Source organism: Chanodichthys erythropterus, chromosome 5, assembly GCF_024489055.1.
Source record: "Chanodichthys erythropterus isolate Z2021 chromosome 5, ASM2448905v1, whole genome shotgun sequence".
In the NCBI taxonomy this organism is placed as follows: Eukaryota; Metazoa; Chordata; class Actinopteri; order Cypriniformes; family Xenocyprididae; genus Chanodichthys; species Chanodichthys erythropterus.
Window position 1 is genome coordinate 482,120 of NC_090225.1, and position 20,381 is coordinate 502,500.

The 20,381-nt window shown below is 37.8% G+C and overlaps 1 long non-coding RNA gene across 1 annotated transcript in view; it reads right to left on the minus strand.

Moving 5' to 3' along the window:
- Positions 1 to 14,294: 14,294 nt before the first annotated feature.
- LOC137019905 (uncharacterized) overlaps positions 14,295 to 20,381 on the minus strand; it is an 11,797-nt gene continuing 5,710 nt past the window's right edge. The window contains exon 3 of the long non-coding RNA XR_010895130.1: positions 14,295 to 14,665. This is a non-coding gene — a long non-coding RNA (uncharacterized lncRNA). The remainder of the gene's footprint in view (positions 14,666 to 20,381) is intronic.

The window sequence follows — 20,381 nt, forward strand, 5'->3', positions numbered from 1 at the left end:
TTTAACAGCTCAACAACAACAAAGCTGGAGAATCTCACGCAGCCAAAATGAGGAAAGTGTTCAGCCTTACATTGTTCAAACCGGAGTCGACACTGATGGAGAGACTCAGGAAGAAGTTACAACTTTTAGACGTTTCTGAATGGTTAGTGGATAAATTGATGTAGTTGCTGTGGAGTTGATTCAACTCATCCACTAGCATGTGCCGTCATGTTCATCTTTTGTGTTGAATTGACCCTCGTTTGGTGTAAAATGACGGCATGACAACAACACTCGACTACAACAACTCTTCCTCTTCTCTAAAGCAGCCTGACATGGCCCCGCCCCCTTTGTTGTGTGTTCTCGGGGGCGGGGTTTATGTAAATTTGATTGTTTATGAGGTCACCAACCCAGAAAGAAGCTCGTTGTAGTCCTTAAAAAGCAATTTCTATAAAAGAAAATATCTCCCTTTGCATTGAACTTTGCGAGTCGTAACTCTGCAGATGTTGTTTATGATCAAACAGCAACATTACACACTGAACCAGCTCTTTCATGTCAACAGTTGAGGTCATTAAAATTACACTGTTATGATCGTTTGATTATAACGTATATTTGAGACTATAGTCTATATAGAACTGAATATGTCAGACTGTAGTTTGAATTAATTCCTTTTCTTTGCACGACACACTGACATGGAGCCTGTCTCCTTCAGCTTTTTCTCCTGAACATTGTATAAGCATTCATTCGTTTTTAAAGAGTCACTGAATAGAAGAGAGGCTGCAAACATCACATTCCTATGATTTTCCCAGCAAAACTGTGTGCTTCACATAAAAACAGGCTTTCAGATAACCTAGAAAGTCAGCAAAGGTCTTGTTTCTTAAAGTTTGTTAGCATCTGTTCACACATTGGCAATAAAAAAGCGATTAGAATGATTTCTGAAGGATCATGTGACACTCTTTACTGAAGACTTTCATCAAGCATTTTGCATCGCTTATAATAATAACCCATATTGCTAAAGATTGTGTTGCAGATGTATTTTCTACATGCAAATATGGGCTCGGCCTGCAGTGCTGCTCGTGTTTCGCTGCGCCGCGCTGCTGTAGTCTGATATACCTGCAGCTTCACAACACTGCGCTCAGTGCCACACATGTGAGAGGGTGAAGGGGATTTCCTCTGCCGGCAAACTCATCCCACTCTCTCTCTGAGTGACTGTGTGTGTGTTCACCTCAATGATTTGCATCACTCAATTTTTCTGCCATTCATCCTCCCTCTCTTTCTCTTTCTCTATCTGGGCGAGTGTTTGCATGATGTGCAAACTAAAATGGCAGCAGCTGAAATACCAGTGGGGAAGTTTCTTGAGTTGTGCATGATGGTTGCCAGCCTGTGCTTGCTGTGGGTGATCTATGTGTGTGTGTGAGACACGGGGCAATGAGGAAGTGACACATAGAGATGCTCTAAAATAACATGCTCATGTGGTGCCCAGAAGTTTCAGCTCTTTTGCCATGACTGACTCAGGAAAGTCTGAAATTAGCAACTAAAAGGTTTCCAAATTTAAACCGGCAGAAATTCCACAGAACACAGCACACACACTTATGCAATCTCCTAGAAAAGGCTTAGCATTTAAAACTGGCCTGTGTGTCACCTTTCATGTCTATTTCATCACATATGATGTAAAACGCAACCTGGTTCATGGAAGTTTTAGAGTGAAAAAAGATGGCGTGTGAAAGGACTTGATTTTATATACTGGGAATTAGGGATGCACCGATATGAACATTTTGGCCGATACCAATAATTCTTTATAGTTGAAAGCCGATAACCGATATATTGACTAATAAATCTGAATCAAAGATTTTTATATATAATTTTTGAGAGCCTCATTACAATAACAAAAGTCTCACTATTATAAGCCATGTCCCAAACCCACAATTATAATGTTCTCATTATAATATTTTGTACAGACTTGCGCTGCACATGTTGCACTTACTGTTTTTTCCTTTTTGAAGTGATTTTCAATCATATTTCAAGCAATTCAAAACCATCATGGTGAACAGTGCACATCTGAAGGAAATATAATCAGCTTTAATATATTGGCAAAATTTTCTTATCTGACCGATAACGATAACATTAAAAATATCAGCCAATACCGATATGGTGGCCGATATATCGTGCATCCCTACTGGGAATTAAATGGATCAAAAGTGACAGTAAGGACATTTATAATGTTACAAAAGATTTCAAATAAATCCTGTTCTTTTGAACTTTCTGAAGACTGGAGTAATGATGCTGAAAATTCAGCTTTGATCACAGGAATAAATTACACTTTACTGTATATTCACATAGAAAACAGCAGATTTAACTCATAATAATATTTCACAATATTACTGTTTTTATTGTATTTTTGATCAAATAAATGCATTTTGCTGGAATGTTAAGAAAGTAAATACTGTCAGGCCATTCTTGATCTCATGTTGACTTTAAAACACTTATTTAAGTGTGTATATGAATCACACAGTGACATCAAGCAAAAGTCACCATGCAGTATACATTGTTCTAGGACACACACACACACACACACACACACACACACACACACACACACACACACACACACACACACACACACACACACACACACAGATTTGGGGAACAGCAGGATTAGGGCACTTGGGTGGTTGTTTTCTCTTGCGGAGGCACAGTTAGTCTCATGACCAATCAGAGCGCTCGATTCCTCCACTGTTTGCATTATCTGCCTTATGACATCACCAGGACCGCTTGCATACCTGTGCTGTCATTGGCTGTTTGTGCTGAATTTGCTGACCAGCTTCAAAGATCACAGCCGGTGACATCATCAGCTGGAGCTCAACCAAATAATGGAGACACTTACAAAGACAAGAAAACATCCTACTCAATGCCACTAATCCACACACACACACACACATACATAGTGAAACAAATACATAGTGTTTTTTTAATATACTGTCTTTTTAAAAAAATATATAGTCTTCTGACATCATATGACAGCTTTGTATGAGGAACAAAGCAAAATTAAGTCGTTGTTTCAGTGTTTTATTTTTCATTTTTCATTTGCTGTCACATTCAAACAGCCTGACGTGACTTTGAGAGTGATAGGAGAGGTTAGTGAAGTATATCAGGGTTTGTTTTATGAAAGTAAAATGTCAATTCCTCAGTTTAATCTCTGATTTAGAGAAAGATTGAACCGGTTCTAAATGTCTGTCTGATCCAGATGGACTCCCCTGACAGTTTAACTTCCCCTTCCTTTACTTGCAGTATCACATTGTCTTTCTGTCTGTCTGGGTAGTTCTTCTTTCTGTATTAGTCTAATGGAGGTCAGCTAGTAAGAGCTGTGCAGGTAAACCTCACTCTGCTGACCTCAGGAGGTGCACTATTTCACAATATCACTTTTTTTTACTGTATTTTTGATCAAATAAATCTTGTGTCTGGTTCCCGTTCCAATCCCACTCGGAGCAGTGCATTGATTGCACAATGATTTTTAAAAATAAATGCACTAGTGTTCAAAAATTTGGGGTCAGTAATATTTTCTTTTTTTATCAAAGACAATAAATACTTTTATTCAGCAAAGATGCATTAAACTGATCATAAATGTCAGTGAAGACATTTATAATGTAGCAAAAAATTTTATTGCAAATAAATGCTGTTCTTTTGTATCAGTTTACACATCAGTTTTCAACACTGATAATAATCATAAATGTTTCTTGAGCATCAAATCATCATATCAGAATGATTTCTGAAGGATCATGTGACACTGAAGACTGGAGTAATGATGCTGAAAATCACAGGAATAAATTAAACTTTACTATATATTCACATAGAAAACATCTATTTAATTGTAATAATATTTCTCAATTTTACTGTATTTTTAATCAAATAAATTCAGCTTTGATCACAGGAACAAATTACATTTTACTACATATTCACATAGAAAACAGCTGATTTACATTGGAATAATATTTTGTGATTTTTACTGTATTTTTGGTCTAATAAATGCTGTTGTGGTGAGCAGAAGAGACTCTTGAACAATATAGTGTATAGTCAACATTCAGTGTGCACTTTTTAACACTTATAGACGGTTATTCACACATTCTTGATTACCATCTGTACTATTCTTTAATTACTGCTTTATGTTCTTGTTAGATCTTTAAATTGCGTTAGACATTTCACACCATACATGCCACATTATTATCAAACGTAACTTTAGAAACCCGATTTGAGACCTCTGCATTCTGTTCTATTTCATTGTGCTCATTTTGAATGCAAGAATGCGTCCTGTGCAAACTCTGATTTTTTGAAAAGGACCTATTATGCCATTTTTCAAAGTCTTGATTGTGTTTTTGGGCTCTGCTAGAGCAGGTTTTCCTGCTTGAATGTTGATTATTCTCCTCATATTCTCCATTGTTGCAGCTCCTCTCTTCCCAGTCTGTCAGTAACGCTCTGTTTACTTCCTGTCTCTATGAAGCCCCTCCTTCTGTGCTCTGATTGGTCGGCTGGAGCAGCGTGTTGGGTTTGGGAAATATCCCGCCCCTTACCATAACCGCCAGTTACAACACACTACTAACTAACTCACCCAAGCCCCGCCCCTTTATTCTGCGCATGAATTATTTAAATGAGGCACTGATGTAGAGAAGAACTCTCGCCTTTTTCATGCTCAAACAGCAACATTACACACTAATGAAAGTTGAAAATGTAAAAAATGCATAAAAGGTCCTGTTTAAAATTATTGTTCCTGTTTTTTCTGTCTATGATATGCCTCTGGTAATATAGCCTTCTGCATGTCAGAGGATGCTGAAAGCTGAAATAACCCACTGCAATCACATCTCAACTAGGGAATGCCTGCTTCACTTCATTGTATGGTAAAATACAATGTTTTTTTGTATCTGCATTGTGAATACACATTCAAACGGACTGGTTTCTGCCTGTTTGTGAGGTTTCAGTTGTGATAGTGGTGCAGGTGCTTCAGAGCGAGGCTTTCCCACGGTGATACGACACTTGGCTCACACCCCACGACAGCACGGCCCAGTTACCCTCAGCAAGGAATTCATGTCAATAAATAATGTTCAGTCATTTTTCAACATGAGCGTGTCATTGTGCAACGCACCAAAAGATGAAGTTTGAGAGCGGCCTGCGTCAGCCCCGAGGCTTCAGGCACAAAGTGAACTGGGTCTTTGAGGCTTTGCCAAAAAAACTGGCATTCACATGGTCGCTTTCACTTCTTCTTTCTGTTTGATGCTGATACAGCAACCCCAAAAACTATTCAAAGTGTTTTCATTTTAAACAGCATAACTATTGTTTTATCATTCAATAGTCACGTCTCTTTTATTTCTACAGCGCTTCATGCAGTACAGATTGTTTCAGTGCAGCTTCAAATAAACAGGAAAAACATTATCTTATTGTTGCAAAGTTCTTCAATTAGTGCTTTATAAGTACTAGCCAATATTCTAGTAATATGCATGCTAATAATCAACTTAGTAGACTCTAAACTAAAGTGCTGCCAAATTAATAATATAAATAATATGTAATGCTGTGACATGCATGCATTTTTAAGTATGACTTCTGTGTCTTTTCCTTATGACAGTAATGAGATGAGTTTGAAACATTTTACCTTTCTCCATCCTATCAGTCAGTGTGTCTGTGGCCCTGATAATGCTTTCAGCAGACAGCAGAGAGGATGATGGAGGAGAGCACAGGAATGCAGGACTGTGTTGCATCTGCGCTGGATGAGACTGTGAATGTGGACGATTGTGTTTATGTGGCCTGTCGGTATCAGCGACTCTGGAGATCAACTCAGCATGGTCTGTAAACCTCAGCCAATACAGGAACTGGTGAGAATGCCCCCCACACACACACACACACACACACACACACACACACACACACACACACACAGTTTGTTTTTGTGAATTGTGGGGACACAAGTTCTGTACTTACTCAGCAGCAGCAGCAATAACCAGCAATAATAAACAGCAGCAGCAGAATTAATAACCTACAGCAGCAGCAATAGTCTTTGGAAAGATTTGCCAAAATTATTAACTACAAAAAGATGGAAAATGGCTCAAAGGGATGAAGATTCTGTGAATCATGATCAGTGAATCACTAATGACTCAACCATCCGTAAAGGAGATAGTTTAGGATAGTGTTCTTGATTATTGTTTCAGTTCATGCACATTATCATGTGACATAAAAAAAAAACAGCGATGCAGCATTTTGGTCTCACTAATATATCATCGGTCATGTGTCACTACTGTTACTCTCCAACACCAACACAAGAGGTTCACCAGATTTATTTGCCCTGGCCCATGTTGTCATAAACGGTGGCAGATTCATATTCAAAAGGACTCACATGCATACCAAGGACACAGATACAGTACTTCTGCTTTTTCTTTCAGATGTGTTTATGCTGAATCGCTGTTCCTTAAACACACTTCAGCAGCCCTTACATGGTTCTCACTGTCGAGAGCTGCCGTGTGTTTTCTCTCACTTACATCAAGGACGTTTGCTGAAAAGCTCAACTATTGAGGTTATTTCATTCTGTCATTTAAAAACTTAAATTGCTTAGACTCTAGAGTAATTATCCTTCCCTCGAGTCAGTAGTGGATTTAGTTGTAGGCGAGTATCCCACAGTGCAATGCGCTCTTCTTTAAGTGTGATAAATGATCCAAATATCGTCTGTGATTCTGAACATTTTTTACACACAAAATTGATATACAATTGCAAAATAATCTTTTTATTTCCAAGGTGATGACGTACTCATATGCAATATCTTGAGGCCATGTGACAACAATACTACTGTTTATTGTTACATAATGCTGAAGTATGCAAAGTAGTTGGCAGTACCCTTGTGAAAAAGTAGTGCACTTATTTGTAAATGTGCACTCAGATAATACTTAACTGAAAGGATGATTGTTTCTCAACACACTGAAGTGCACTTTTAAAAAGTCAAATTAAATGTTGTACCTTAAAATACATTTGAAATGTTTTAATAATATTTTATCATGCTTTAAAGAAATACACTTATTTTGTCGTGGATGAACCTACTAAAGCATTTGATAAATTGGTAATAATTTTTAATTCTAGAGTTATTCAATATTACTTTGGAAGTTAATATATTTGAAATGTTCTAAATTGCAACTCCATCATATAATTACAAATATATTTAAATGGCAAAATTATAATTTTTCATGTCATAATTTTCAAATAAATATGACTTTATGGCAACATTATGATGTTATAATTATGACTTTCAGCTTTTGTGATAAATTAACTTTGATGAATTATTTCATAATATAATGTTTTTTTTTCTCATAATTTTGACTTTTAAATCTAATACTTGTGACTTTTCATCTCAAATATGAATTATTAGGTCAATTTTATCTCATAATTATATAAATAAATCTCTTTTATCTTTTTATCTCATAATTGACTATGGCAAAATTATAATTTTTCATGTCATAATTTTCAAATAAATATGACTTTATGGCAAAATTATGATGATAGAATTATGACTTTCAAATTTTGTGATGACTCATAATTTTGATTTATTTCATAAATACGTTGTCATCATTTTGACTTAAATCTCATAATTTTGACTTTTCATCTCAAATATGAGTTAGTATGTTAATTTCAAATGTTAGTCACAAATAAGATGTTTTGTCATAATTATAGTCCTAGTGTTATTCAATATTACTTTTGAAGTTAATATATTTGAAATGTTCTAAATTGCGACTATATTTAAATACGTTTCAATAGAAATGACATGAAAGTATTAAATGCTTGTCAGTACATTCAGCAATAACTTTAACCACATTTCAACAGACAATAGAAGTAATCATTACATTACATTTAAAGATGTCAAAAAAGCAATGTTAACTTTACTTTTTCAAGAATTCAATAGGAATTTAAACCTTAATATATTTTCATTTAATTGCAAACAATATGCATTGAGGTGGAAACATTCAGTTTGCGGTTTTATATTCTTTATTTTAAAAGTATGCTAGCGTTCTTTTTCACAAGAGTATATAGTGTCACTGTGCCGTAACAGTCTTCATGTCTGTCCCTCTTTGATACTCTTTGCATGTTTGTCTTCAGACTTCATGATTCCATCCTCTCCTCCGGCGCTGCTCAAATCCCTCCGCACTTTAACAGAAATGCACTGCTGTAGTAAATCACTCAATACACAGCCCAACTCGCTCAGAGCCAGATCTCTCTCTCTCTCTCTCTCTGTGTGTTTGTGGATGGAGAATTCTTGATGAGGCGATCCCAGTCCCTCACCGCATGGAAACTAGCTTCACCACTGACGGCATTATTTGGCCATTATTTCAACATGCAGCCTGAGAATTAAACAATCCCTGTTATTCTTCATCTTCATGAATGTTTAGATTTACAATGTCTTTTTTTTTTTTTTTTTGCTGTGTTGTGATTAAAAGCAAGAGTACTGGATTACTTCTCACACCCACTCTCAGTGAACTTTGAACAAATGGACAGCTAGCGTCTGAACATCTATATTAAGTAAAGATAAAGTTTGTTTTTAGTTGATGTAAAATATGTATTTATAGCAAATTTGATTTTATATATATATATATATATATATATATATATATATATATATATATATATATATATATATATATATATATATAAATTTTCATACCGGTGCATCTCTTATATATATATATATATATTAGAGATGCACCGGTATGAAAATTTTGTACAATACCGATAACCAATTATTTTTACACATTATTTTACATGAATTATATTGTTATAAAGCATACGTATTTATATTAAATTAATATTTATATAATATATATGTAATATTTGTAACATATTTTACATTAATTATATGACTATAAATCTTTTTCAAATAAAATGTTCATATAAAATGTATATTTATATTCAAAATTATATATACACTACCTTTCAAAAGTTTGAGTCTGTAAGATTTTGTAATATTTTTTTGTCAATTAGTGAATTAGTGTCAATTTCAAATTTTCATGTTAGTCTTTTTATCTCATAATTGTGACATTTTATGACATTTCATCTCATAATTATGACTTTATGGCAAAATTATAATTTTTCAAGTCATAATTTTGACTTTTTATGTCATTCATTATTTTTTGGGTCTGTAAGATTTTGTAATATTTTTTAAAGAAGTGTCTTCTCCTCACCCAGGGTGCGTTTATTTGCGCAAAAATACAGTAAAAACAGTAATATTGTGTAATATTTTTTACAATTTATATCAGCTGTTTTCTATGTGAATATATAGTAAAGTGTAATTTATTTCTGTGATCAAAGCTGAATTTTCAGCATCATTACTCCAGTCTTCAGTGTCACATGATCCTTCAGAAATCATTCTGATATGATGATTTGATGCTCAAGAAACATTTATGATTATTATCAATGATGAAAACTGTTGTGCTGCTTCATATTTTTGTTTTCAGAATTCGTTCATGAATAGAAAGTTCCAAAGAACAGCATTTATTTGAAATATAAATTGTTTTGTAACATTATACATGTCTTCACTGTCTCTGTTGACCAATTTAACGCATCCATTATTAATTAAAGTATTATTTTTTTTACATTTCAGTGTTTGTATAATATAACAAAAATGTTTATAATAAAAATAAAAACAAAACAGAAGCATATATAATTCCTAAACAATCTCGCCTCTCTGAAAAGTTCCTCATTACAGCTAAATCAAACACTGTCACTCAATCCATTTCTCCTCACAGCGACTCTGAGGCCTCCAGCGTGAATGTGAGGAAGAAAGAGAGGAAAGGAACGAGTTTATTCCTCATCATTCAGCAGCTCTGGGTGAGGATCAGTGTTATAATGGAGCCGTTACTCTTCCTACAGATCGATACGAGATTCATCATGAGATACAAGCTAATCACTGCAGTTCTACAGTCATAAATGCACACACACGATCCTCTGGGGTCCTCTCTCTTCTACTGCAGGTCAAATAGATGGACCCCATGTGGGCAGTATTGGTTCTGTATCCCACAATGCATCAGCTTTAACCACCTACAGTCAGTCAGTAAGTGGCCATCCAAACCTTCCTGTGGGACACTACACCATCCACACAGTCAATACACCTCAACACAGCTCACATCCTCCAGTCCCGATGGTCGAGTCAGTCCCGCAGATCATAGCGATGACAGTCTGACAGACAAGATCTCCTGAGGAGAACAGCTTCATAGAGGATCTGTTGTCTGATTTCCTCCTCAGTCATGTTCACAGACAGTTGTTCGGTTCATTCACAGACTCATTCTTGTTCAGTGAAAGCACATTCTAACGGCTTCTTCACGACACACTATACAAGTCCAGTTGTTCATGTACAGTCAGTCTTTAAGGCAGGAAATAGTCACATGCTTCACAAAGGAGGCATTTATGGGTCCTAATGATAAATTATAAACGATAGAAGGCCATTTCTGCCACATGCTTTGACATCATAAAGTTGAAATTATGAGATAAAAACTCAGAAGTGACTCGTAAATCTCATAATTTTGACATTTTATGTCATAGGTACAACTTAATTATGTCATAATTATGAGTTAGGATGTCATCGTTTGACCATTGACCATTATATGACCATTTTGTTTGGGTCATAATTTTGACGTTTCATCTCAAATTTGAATTAGTATGGCAATTTAAAAAAAAAAATATCTATATAATTCTCACTTTTTATATCTTATTTCATAACTATGACTTAGGATGTCATGATTTTTACTTTTTATCTCATAATTCTATTGTTTTCATTTTTAAATCTCATAATTTTGACTTTTCATCTCAAATTTGAATTAGTATGTCAATTTCAATTTTTTTTATCTCATAATTATGACATAATTAAGACAAAATTATGAGTTAGGATGTCATCATTTTTACTTTTTATCTCATAATTAAAATGTTTTGTCATAATTTCAACTTTTCATTTCATAAGCTTTTTGTTATAATTTTAACTTTCAATCTGACTGATTTTACTTTTTTTAATCTCAAAAAAGCCAGATTAACAACACTATGAACTGTCGATGTATGAAAAATTAAAAGAGGGATTATTAGGACGCTGTCACTTTAAGAGCGAACGCAGCGGGATTATTAGGATGCTGTCACTTTAAGAGCGAATGCAGCGGGATTATTAGGCTGCTGTCACTTTAAGAGTGAACGCAGCGGGATTATTAGGATGCTGTCACTTTAAGAGTGAACGCAGCGGGATTATTAGGATGCTGTCACTTTAAGAGCGAACGCAGCAGGATTATTAGGATGCTGTCACTTTAAGAGCGAACGCAGCGGGATTATTAGGATGCTGTCACTTTAAGAGCGAACGCAGCGGGATTATTAGGCTGCTGTCACTTTAAGAGTGAATGCAGCTGGATTATTAGGCTGCTGTCACTTTAAGAGTGAACGCAGCAGGATTATTAGGATGCTGTCACTTTAAGAGCGAACGCAGCGGGATTATTAGGATGCTGTCACTTTAAGAGCGAACGGAGCGGGATTATTAGGCTGCTGTCACTTTAAGAGTGAACACAGCAGGATTATTAGGATGCTGTCACTTTAAGAGTGAACGCAGCGGGATTATTAGGATGCTGTCACTTTAAGAGCGAACGCAGCGGGATTATTAGGCTGCTGTCACTTTAAGAGTGAACGCAGCAGGATTATTAGGATGCTGTCACTTTAAGAGCGAACGCAGCGGGATTATTAGGATGCTGTCACTTTAAGAGCGAACGCTGTGGGATTATTAGGATGCTGTCACTTTAAGAGCGAGCGCAGCGGGATTATTAGGCTGCTGTCACTTTAAGAGCGAATGCAGCGGGATTATTAGGATGCTGTCACTTTAAGAGCGAACGCAGCGGGATTATTAGGACACTGTCACTTTAAGAGCGAACGCTGTGGGATTATTAGGATGCTGTCACTTTAAGAGCGAGCGCAGCGGGATTATTAGGCTGCTGTCACTTTAAGAGCGAATGCAGCGGGATTATTAGGCTGCTGTCACTTTAAGAGCGAACGCAGCGGGATTATTAGGACGCTGTCACTTTAAGAGCGTATGCAGCGGGATTATTAGGCTGCTGTCACTTTAAGAGCGAACGCTGTGGGATTATTAGGATGCTGTCACTTTAAGAGCGAACGCAGCGGGATTATTAGGACGCTGTCACTTTAAGAACGAATGCAGCGGGATTATTAGGCTGCTGTCACTTTAAGAGCGAACGCTGTGGGATTATTAGGATGCTGTCACTTTAAGAGCGAACGCAGCGGGATTATTAGGACGCTGTCACTTTAAGAGCGTATGCAGCGGGATTATTAGGCTGCTGTCACTTTAAGAGCGAACGCTGTGGGATTATTAGGATGCTGTCACTTTAAGAGCGAACGCTGTGGGATTATTAGGACGCTGTCACTTTAAGAGCGAACGCAGCAGGATTATTAGGACGCTGTCACTTTAAGAGTGAATGCAGCGGGATTATTAGGACGCTGTCACTTTAAGAGCGTATGCAGCGGGATTATTAGGCTGCTGTCACTTCAAGAGCGAACGCAGCAGGATTATTAGGCTGCTGTCACTTTAAGAGCGAACGCAGCTGGATTATTAGGACGCTGTCACTTTAAGAGCGTATGCAGCGGGATTATTAGGCTGCTGTCACTTCAAGAGCGAACGCAGCAGGATTATTAGGCTGCTGTCACTTTAAGAGCGAACGCAGCTGGATTATTAGGACGCTGTTACTTTAAGAGCGAACGCTGTGGGATTATTAGGATGCTGTCACTTTAAGAGCGAGCGCAGCGGGATTATTAGGCTGCTGTCACTTTAAGAGCGAATGCAGCGGGATTATTAGGCTGCTGTCACTTTAAGAGCGAACGCAGCGGGATTATTAGGACGCTGTCACTTTAAGAGCGTATGCAGCGGGATTATTAGGCTGCTGTCACTTTAAGAGCGAACGCTGTGGGATTATTAGGATGCTGTCACTTTAAGAGCGAACGCAGCGGGATTATTAGGACGCTGTCACTTTAAGAACGAATGCAGCGGGATTATTAGGCTGCTGTCACTTTAAGAGCGAACGCTGTGGGATTATTAGGATGCTGTCACTTTAAGAGCGAACGCAGCGGGATTATTAGGACGCTGTCACTTTAAGAGCGTATGCAGCGGGATTATTAGGCTGCTGTCACTTTAAGAGCGAACGCTGTGGGATTATTAGGATGCTGTCACTTTAAGAGCGAACGCTGTGGGATTATTAGGACGCTGTCACTTTAAGAGCGAACGCAGCAGGATTATTAGGACGCTGTCACTTTAAGAGTGAATGCAGCGGGATTATTAGGACGCTGTCACTTTAAGAGCGTATGCAGCGGGATTATTAGGCTGCTGTCACTTTAAGAGCGAACGCAGCTGGATTATTAGGACGCTGTCACTTTAAGAGTGAATGCAGCGGGATTATTAGGACGCTGTCACTTTAAGAGCGTATGCAGCGGGATTATTAGGCTGCTGTCACTTTAAGAGCGAACGCAGCTGGATTATTAGGACGCTGTTACTTTAAGAGCGAACGCTGTGGGATTATTAGGCTGCTGTCACTTTAAGAGCGAATGCAGCAGGATTATTACACTTCCTTCAGAGGATGCTCTGACTATGTGTTGTGTTCCACTCATAACTTACATTAGGATGTTGCCTTCAAACTCATTAGACAGTAGGCAGCTCACTAGGTTTTGAAACAGAGCCGTTTGTTTTACACCTCTCTATTGAACGCTCTGCCTCTCTTTCCTGTTTTTTTCTTCTTTCAGCATCTGTTACACCCAGACGGCACGCTGCCAGGTCTCACAGCTGCCAGAGAGAGAGAGGGGAAATAAACCGCCGCACAACTGGAATGCAGTCAACAGTCGGTTCCTCAGGCGTCTGTGACGTCACAATCAGGCATCTGCATCGCTGTTGCAAGAAACCTTCAGCCTGACCAGCCGTTCACTCTCTTCAGTGTAAACACACCACATGTCTCCACTCACTATATCAATATCCAGAGCCTGAGAGTTCAGAACTCATTTTACACCCGCAAAAACATGCTTCATGAGCATTTATGATAGCAGCTCTTGTAAAGAGTAAACCCAAGTGTGAACGCCCACATCTTAAAATTTTAATTTTCTATGCAGATGCATATAACCCCACTCATTCTAGAATGATTCATTCTTACTAATGTTATTCGTCATCTAGTGAAAATTCCTGTTTTTCATTTTGCAATATATATTGATAAAAGCAAAACGTTGCAACGTCAGCTCTTGCAAAGCACACCTGAGATATTTGCATCATTCTGAACGTGAGAGAAGACAGCACTGACGTCTCTCCCAGACAGCTACGAGTGTCTGTAAACTCCTGTGGTGACGTGCAGCGTGAGTAAAAATGAAAATAAATCAACGGAGGAACATGCGAAGGCCACTATCTTTCCTCTCTGCATCCATCTAGGGTCTGGAAGTGAAGCGTAGTGGAAAATCGTCCCTCCTCCCTCCGCGTGCGCTGTGATGTACAGTCGGTGTTGTTATGACAGCTCGTACAGATGCACATGCTCCACTTTTCCATACAACAACACTTCATAGTGACCACGTCCTGTCAGCCTCCGTCAACTTCTTTTATGGCTCTTTCATGGAGTTTTTGGTCCTTGTTTGACAGTGACTGGAAACTGTGAACGAACTGGAACTGTGAAAAATAACAACATAAAGAAAGTTTACTGGCCATGAAACAAAAACAGGCAGTTATGACACCAGTATTTTAGATACTAGTGAAAACTCACAATCCTTTATTTCACTTTCGATACCACAGCTAAAACTATTAGCTTAACTAATATAATTTTAATAGCCTAGATTTTTAAAAACAAGCAAACAAGCAAATAATCAAATTACAAGCAATAGCACAAATAAATGCAAAGAACAAAATGCTTTTCAGGCAGGTATAATGGTAGTTTTCAGGTAAAGAAATGTAATAAAGTAGGCTAATCAAATAAATAACACTGTCTTTATATCCTTTTGAAATTTCAAGAGCAGTGAGTGATTTTTGTTTCCTTTGTTTGGTTAACATTAATTACACAGACAGAAGCAAGATTATTAGGATGCTGTCACTTTAAGACGGAATGCAGCTGGATTATTAGGACGCTATCACTTTAAGAGCAAATACTGCAAGAATATTAGGGCGCTTTAAGAGTGAACGGCACAAGATTATTAGGACACTGTCACTTTAAGAGTGAATGCAGCTGGATTATTAGGACGCTGTCACTTTAAGAGCAAATACTGCAAGAATATTAGGGTGCTTTAAGAGTGAACGGCACAAGATTATTAGGACACTGTCACTTTAAGAGTGAATGCAGCTGGATTATTAGGACGCTGTCACTTTAATAGCAAACGCTGCAAGATTATTAGAATGCTGTCACTTTAAGAGCGAACGCCGCAAGATTATTAGGACGCTATCACTTTAAGAGCAAATGCTGCAGGAATATTAGGACGCTGTCGCTTTAAGAGTGAATGCTGTAGGAATATTAGGACGCTGTCGCTTTAAGAGTGAATGCTGTAGGAATATTAGGACGCTGTCGCTTTAAGAGTGAATGCTGTAGGAATATTAGGACGCTGTCGCTTTAAGAGTGAATGCTGTAGGAATATTAGGACACTGTCATTTTTTTTAGTTATTTGATTGTATTTGTTACTAGTGTTGATTTAATCATTGGGTGATGAATATGATGATTTGTAACAGGTGTGATTGATCATGTTGATGAAATGAATTGTATCAGGTGTCATTGACTATGTTGAGAAAATGCAAAGTAATTACCATTTTGTCACTATCTACTGTTTGACCTGACGAAGACCTCTTTGGTCAAAACATTGTCTTTTTATTAAATTCTGAGAGCAGCAATGGCAGTGTGCAGTTCTTATTTGGTTTATTCTGGAGTGACTTTATGATCGAGCACCTGCCCTGAGTTTAGTTGGGATGTGCGCATTTTTTCTTTCACTTTAAGAGCGAATGCCACAAGATTATTAGGACGCTGTCACTTTAAGAGTGAATGCAGCTGGATTATTAGGACGCTGTCACTTTAAGAGCGAATGCCACAAGATTATTAGGACGCTGTCACTTTAAGAGTGAATGCAGCTGGATTATTAGGACGCTGTCACTTTAAGAGCGAATGCCACACGATTATTAGGACGCTGTCACTTTAAGAGCGAATGCAGCTGGATTATTAGGATGCTGTCACTTTAAGAGCGAATGCCACAAGATTATTAGGACGCTGTCACTTTAAGAGCGAATGCCACAAGATTATTAGGATGCTGTCACTTTAAGAGTGAATGCAGCTGGATTATTAGGACGCTGTCACTTTAAGAGCGAATGCCACAAGATTATTAGGACGCTGTCACTTTAAGAGCGAATGCCACAAGATTATTAGGACGCTGTCACTTTAAGAGTGAATGCAGCTGGATTATTAGGACGCTGTCACTTTAAGAGCGAATGCCACAAGATTATTAGGACGCTGTCACTTTAAGAGCGAATGCCACAAGATTATTAGGACGCTGTCACTTTAAGAGTGAATGCAGCTGGATTATTAGGACGCTGTCACTTTAAGAGCGAACGCAGCGGGATTATTAGGACGCTGTCACTTTAAGAGTGAATGCAGCTGGATTATTAGGACGCTGTCACTTTAAGAGCGAATGCAGCTGGATTATTAGGACGCTGTCACTTTAAGAGTGAATGCAGCTGGATTATTAGGACGCTGTCACTTTAAGAGTGAATGCAGCTGGATTATTAGGCTGCTGTCACTTTAAGAGTGAATGCAGCTGGATTATTAGGACGCTGTCACTTTAAGAGCGTATGCAGCAGGATTATTAGGACGCTGTCACTTTAAGAGCGAACGCAGCAGGATTATTAGGACGCTGTCACTTTAAGAGCGAACGCAGCAGGATTATTAGGACGCTGTCACTTTAAGAGTGAACGCAGCAGGATTATTAGGATGCTGTCACTTTAAGAGTGAACGCAGCAGGATTATTAGGACGCTGTCACTTTAAGAGTGAACGCAGCGGGATTATTAGGACGCTGTCACTTTAAGAGTGAACGCAGCGGGATTATTAGGACGCTGTCACTTTAAGAGTGAATGCAGCTGGATTATTAGGACGCTGTCACTTTAAGAGTGAATGCAGCTGGATTATTAGGACGCTGTCACTTTAAGAGCGAATGCAGCTGGATTATTAGGACGCTGTCACTTTAAGAGTGAACGCAGCGGGATTATTAGGACGCTGTCACTTTAAGAGCGAACACAGCGGGATTATTAGGACGCTGTCACTTTAAGAGCGAATGCAGCTGGATTATTAGGACGCTGTCACTTTAAGAGTGAACGCAGCGGGATTATTAGGACGCTGTCACTTTAAGAGTGAACGCAGCGGGATTATTAGGACGCTGTCACTTTAAGAGTGAACGCAGCGGGATTATTAGGACGCTGTCACTTTAAGAGTGAACGCAGCGGGATTATTAGGACGCTGTCTGAGACGCGGCTTCGATTGTTTTGGATGTTGAACTTCACATAGTCACAGTGGAAAGGCTTAAACTTTCGTGATGAAGCAGCACTGACCGTCAGATGGACAGAGCGTCGTTCACGTTCATGTTCTCACAACACTGCATTGTTAAATGCATAAATATGAATTCTAACAACCATAAACACAGATTTTTACTCACATTGGCGAGTGTTCATGTTTGAAGGCCGATTCGCTCGTTAGCATCAACAAAAAGCCAACAGGATTTTTCCACTGGATTATGATTATGATTCCTACACATTCTGGTAATGAAGATAATCTTCACAAACTGTTATGAATTTTGAAGCCTAGATAAATTGGCAGAAGTAAAAAGCTGAAGTTGGCATATAAATGATCTACATCAACGTCTCCAGCACTACACGTTTACAACAACTCTTATTTAAAATCTACAGATGGTAAAGTGTGAGTGGAAACACAGTGAGGGTGATCTAGTGAGTATTTCAACAGTTCTCACTGCGACTCTTTCAGCTGCTGGAGCAGAGCTCATGTTTTCTCAGGTTTGAGTCGTTCAGCAGAAAGCGCAACAGTAAATAATTCAGTGTGTGTGTCAGACATTCTTCAGCATGTAGTAATGAGTGTTTCACTGATCTGCCGAGCTCCTTATCATTCCATAAACAAGCCTTACCCTTTTCCTCGAGGAATAAGTTCACAGCTGTTGGGGTCCTTCATGAACACAGAGTGAAGATATCAGATGAATTGGTCTGAATCATTTCACATAATAAAATATTTCAGGCCAAGTGCTGAATTAAAGTTTGATAAAATCTTCAGGCGTTCTCAGACGAATGTTTCTGGCACGCTGAAACTCGCCATAACCCTGTAATAAATTCTGGGAGGAGAAATTTATTGTTATGTTTTTGTTGAACTTGTGTATGTAAAATAATGATAAAATCAATCTTTCATCAGCGTGCCTCAAACACACACACACACACACACACACACACACACACACACACACACACACACACACACACACACACACACACACACACACACACACACACACACACACACACACACACACACACACACAGAGAGAAACAAAGAACACAAAAGCCTTTGGTTTTGATTGCTTTATTAGCTCTCTTTGTCTTTATGTATTTTTCTAATAATTCCCTGTTAGATTTATTGACATGCAATAACTAATTCATTATTCAACTGTTTAAAAAAGTTAAATGTCTGAAAAAGAATTTTACTTAAAGCCTTTATGTATGCATTATAAAGGTATTCATAATGTACATTATAATGCATTGTCTTTTCATAAATAATTGTAAATGTACACCATACATATCTTGACTGCATTTCAGCAGGTGATTCTATAACAGTAATGTAAATGACGTTAGTCCAGGACCTGAATGAAACATGAGGAATATGGAGGTCCAGCTCTATGCTGCAGTTTATTAAAGTCATGTTTTATAATAATGAAAGTGGCCTGTGGCCATTGCTGAGGATTTTTCATAATCATATTCCTGTGTGAGAAGAGCGTTCAGCACCTGATTGTGTGGAGATGAACAAAATCAACAGCTGGATCATTCCTGCAGTATAACGCCTATAGAAATCTGAGACTCTCATTTATAAAGGAAAAGAATAAAAAAATAATAATATTGGTTGAGTTTTTTGCTATTAAATCCTAATAAACGTCACACATAACACATGTTAAAAGACACAGGATACGTGTAGAACATTTAAAAAGTTGACAAAGGTTTCTTCTAAGAACAGAATTTTACGTTTGGTTACACTTTATTTTGATGGTCCACTTTAGACACTATTAAAGGGTTAGTTCACCCAAAAATGAAAATAATGTCATTAATTACTCACCCTCATGTCGTTCCACACCCGTAAGACTTTCATTAATCTTCAGAACACAAATGAAGATATTTTTGATGAAATCCGATGGCTCAGTGAGGCCTGAGCAATGACATTTCCTCTCTCAAGATCCATTAATGTACTAAAAACATATTTAAATCAGTTCATGTGAGTACACTGGTTCAATATTAATATTATAAAGCCACGAGAATATTTTTGGTGCGCCAAAAAAACAAAATAACGACTTATTTAGTGATGGCTGATTTCAAAACACTGAATCAGCGTGTCGAATTAGTGTTTCGGAGCGCCAAAGTCATGTGATTTCAGGAGTTTGACACGCAATCCGAATCATGATTCGACAGAAAAGATTCATAACGCTCTGAAGCTTCCTGAAGAAGTGTTTTGAAATCGGCCATCACTAAATAAGTCATTATTTTGTTTTTTTGGCGCACCAAAAATATTCTCGTGGCTTTATAATATTAATATTGAACCACTGTACTCACATGAACTGATTTAAATATGTTTTTAGTACATTAATGGATCTTGAGAGAGGAAATGTCATTGCTCAGGCCTCACTGAGCCATCGGATTTCATCAAAAATATCTTAATTTGTGTTCTGAAGATGAATGATGGTCATTTATTTCTCATGTCGTTCCACACCCGTAATAAATGACAGAATTTTCATTTTTGGGTGAACTAACCCTTTAACTATAAGTAACTACATGTCAGTTGACTCTCATTAGAGCATTAGCAGACTGTTGGGGTTAGTAGAATAAGCTGCATGCAGTCAACAGCGTTTGTCCATATTTAACGCAACTTTTGATTTCACATGATTGATATTTATCGATACATTGGAAAACACGGGCTGGTTTGACAGCTGTTAATTGGTTTGATTGTATTCATTTGAGGGAATAAAGTTAGTCTACATCGTGTTGGTAATGAAATTCCTGTCTTGCATGACTGATGAATTTCTTTGTTATAAATTCCTCGTCATATCATTCAAATTTATCAACCTGTGGGGATTTTGCCGGTCCTTCTGAAACACA